We start from the raw sequence: 3719 nt of genomic DNA, 5'->3' as shown, positions 1-3719 counted from the left end.
TTTGCTGTGCAAGTTTTCCATCATGGGATCTGAAGAATAACATATTTTGCTAAAGTGGAATTAGTTGTGATATACAAATATCAGAAGAGCTATTTCCTTTGATGAAGTCTCTTAAAAGTGGTAGGAAGCCTGCTTTAGGAACAATTTAGTGGTAAATAGACGGTATTGGCTTGTAGAAACCACATAGATCTGGGGATCTGGGAATCTGGGAATCTGGGAATCTATTCTATCTCTAACTGGTGAATAAACACAGTTAGTGGTCTGGTAGGTTCCAGTAAATGCTGCTATTATTTTGAAAGGAAGAGTCTTGTTATGATTGTAGGAATTATGGTCATGTATGAATGCGTGTATTTATTTCAGTGTGTATTTGGGATCTGAAGACAAAGGTTTTATTTTTAAAAATTTGGATATATTGATGAAAAAAGAAGTATGATATGGATATTAAGTATCTGTTCAAGTTGAAATAATATTTTTTTATCTCAAACTTGCTGCTATTACAAAGCAAGGAAGAAAACTTTCTCATATATAATAAACTCCATGAAAGGACACTATTATTTTCTAGTAAATCCTCAGACCCTATGTTTATTGGGAAGAGCTCTGGTGATACCCTGCTGCTAAGCAAAAGGCCAATGATTTAATCCTAACAGCCACTTTCCAAAATGACATTTTTTAAACTTTTTAAAATTTTTTTCTGACATTTAAAAAATTTTCAACACTAAGTAAGTCTTTTGTAGTAGGGTAGCGCAATGTAATCTGTTGTTTGGATTTTTACTGGAAGTTTCTGTGGGCTTTGATCATAGATTCAAGTAACAGAATGAAATAATAATAAATTCAAGGAAGGATGAATTAAACATTTCTGTAATATTAATCTTTACCTACTTATCTATAAAAATGTTAAGGAAATTTTAACATTACATATGATATAAAATGATATATAAATTACATATAGACATTTATATACACATTTTCTATTGTTATGTGCCATTGAATTAAAATTGCATCATAGCTGATCCTGTAATGTATTTGCAGAGACTATAAAGCCCTGGAAGGATATTGCCCATCTTCCTTCCATGAGCAGCAGATGGATTAAAACCGTACATTTGGGTTGGAAGTGCAACTCCTTCTACTAGAGCTCCATATATATATATATATATATATATATATATATATTTGTTGTAGTTGTTAGGTGCCATTGAGAGCTCTCATGGTTCAGCAGTAAGGAATTCCACTGCCAACTCAAAGACAGACAGTTCAAATCCACCAGCTAGTTGCTTCTTGGGAGAAAAATTGGCAGTCCCTTTCTATCCTATTTACAGTCTCTAAAAATCTGCTGAAGGGTCAGCTATGATTTGGTTCTAACTCTACAGCGATGACTGAGTGATATATAATGTGTGTTGTGTTAGGTTCCATGCAAAGAACTGTTGCATTGAGTAAGTCTGAAAATCTGCTGTCAAGGACTTCTTTTAGGTGCTAAAGGGCAAGGATGCCAATTTAAATAGTACACCTGATCCAAGCCATGATATTTTCAATTCATATATATCTGAAATTTGGGCAATGAATAAGAAATATTAAAGAAGTAATGCCTTTGAAATGTAGTGCTAGTGAAGAGTATTGAATATACCACAGACTGCTGAAAGAATGAGCAAATCTATCTTGGAAAAAACTAAAGCACAGAGCTCCTTTGAGGCTTTTATGTTTTTATGTATCATCAAGTGAGAACTGACTCAAAGCTGACCCTCTAGTGAATTTTCAGAGACAGTAAATTGTATGGAAAGACATTGCTCATCTTTCTTCTACAGAATAGCTGATGTGTTTGAATCACGCATGCCTTTGGGATGACTGTTCCTTAACACTAGGCCACCTTAGTCTCACATACTTTGGGAATGTTGTCAGGATGGTCAGTCTTTGGAGAAAGATATACTGGGAAAGGTAGACGGGTTAGGAAAAGAAAAGGACAACACTCAAGAAGGTGGATTGACACAGTGGCTATAACAATGGAATCAAGCATGTTATTTACATGGAATTGCAGCACATTGTCTTAACTATATTGTTGTTGTTGTTATGTACCATTGAGTCACCTGTGACACATAGTGACCCTATGCATAACAGCTCTGAAGCCTACCCTGTCCTGAGCCAGTCTTCATTGACTTTAATGCACCTACCTCCAATGCCCTAGTTACTGTATCAATCCATCTCATTTGGCATCTTTCTCTCCTGCACTGTCCATCCACATTTTTGAACATGATGTCCTTCTTTAAGGATCAGTCTCTCCTGGCCATGTGCCCAAAGCATGTGAGACGGACATTCAAAATTTTAGCCTCTAAAGAGAAACTTGGTTTCACCCTCTCCAAGACAAACCTATTTATTTTTTTGGTGGTCCATGGTATGTTCAAGACTCTTCTCCAATACCAAAAGACAAATAAATCAATTCTTCTTCTGTTATCCTAGTCAGTTAATTTTATCTTGGGGGGTTCTCTAGGTGGTACAAACAGTTAAGTACTTGACTTTGATAAAAGCTTGGAAATTTGAGTCCATCCAGAGTACACTAGAAGACAAGTCTGCCAATGTGCTTCTAAAACATCCACAAAACCTTTATGGAACAGTCCTACTTTAGACCTGTGTACTTTAGACCTGTGAGATTTCCATGATTTGGAGTAAACTAGATGGCCTTTAGGGATATCTAGTGACCTAGTGAAAAGAGCCTGCATAGCAATCTCTTACAGCCGAAAACCTGTTAGAGAGTCAGCTATGAGTCAGCTTGTCAGTCCTGCCAATTATGGTTCTTTCTGCCTCGTTGTCAAATAAACTTGGGCAAAGGCTCTTAGCTCTGGTTCTGTGGGGGTGGAGTGGCAGGCTTAGTGTAAACTTCACGTCCTGTTGTGTTTCTGGTCCTCTGCTTCAGCCATGGCTGTTGCTGCTGTAAGTCTACCTGGTGTAAGAATCTCTGGCCCCAAGGACACACTCTGCATGCTTACTTTTCCTTTGCTTCTGGTGAGGTTCTCTTTCTGCTGCTGTATTCACTCAATTTAATGGTGAGTTCAGTCAATCCCCTTGTGGATTGGAGAGATGAGCCAATCCCCTTTCAGACAGACTAACATTTCCTCTATGCATATTCACACTCATTTACATGTTAAAGTCAGAAAATGGCAGGCAAAGCACTTTGAATAATTAATCAGTAACAATAAAATCTAAGTGATCCATTGAATAGTGTAGGAATTCCTCTTATGATTTCTGAACCTGTTGATCTTTAAAGGAGCAGATTATCTCCAAACGTAAGAAATTATCCATCTATCTCCTTTGGAGCAGGTGGTAGATTCCACCAGTCTACTTTTGTGTCGGCAGTGCAAATCTTTATGTCCTAGGCCACTTGTCGTTGCTGTTATGACTCATCAAGTTGCCTGTGACTCATAGAGCTCTGAATCCTGCCCTGTCGTGAGCCAGTCTAACTAACTCCAATACACCAACCTCAATTGCCCTGATTACTGTATCAATCCATCTCATCTGATGTCTTCTTCTCCTGCACTGTCCCTCCACCCTTCCAAGCATGATGTCTTTCTCCAAGGATTGATCCCTCCTGACCACGTGCCCAAAGTATGTGAAACAGGGCTTCAAAATCCTAGCCTCCAAGGAGAAACTTGTTTTCACCCTTTCCAAGACAGACCTATTTGTTTTCTTGGTGGCCCATGGAATATTAAAGACTCTTATCCAGCACCACAACT

Source organism: Elephantulus edwardii, unplaced genomic scaffold (genome assembly GCF_000299155.1).
Source record: "Elephantulus edwardii isolate Elephantulus edwardi_28Jun2011 unplaced genomic scaffold, EleEdw1.0 scaffold00180, whole genome shotgun sequence".
Lineage (NCBI taxonomy): Eukaryota > Metazoa > Chordata > Mammalia > Macroscelidea > Macroscelididae > Elephantulus > Elephantulus edwardii.
The sequence above is the reverse complement of the archived record's forward strand: the minus strand, read 5'-3'. Positions refer to the sequence as shown.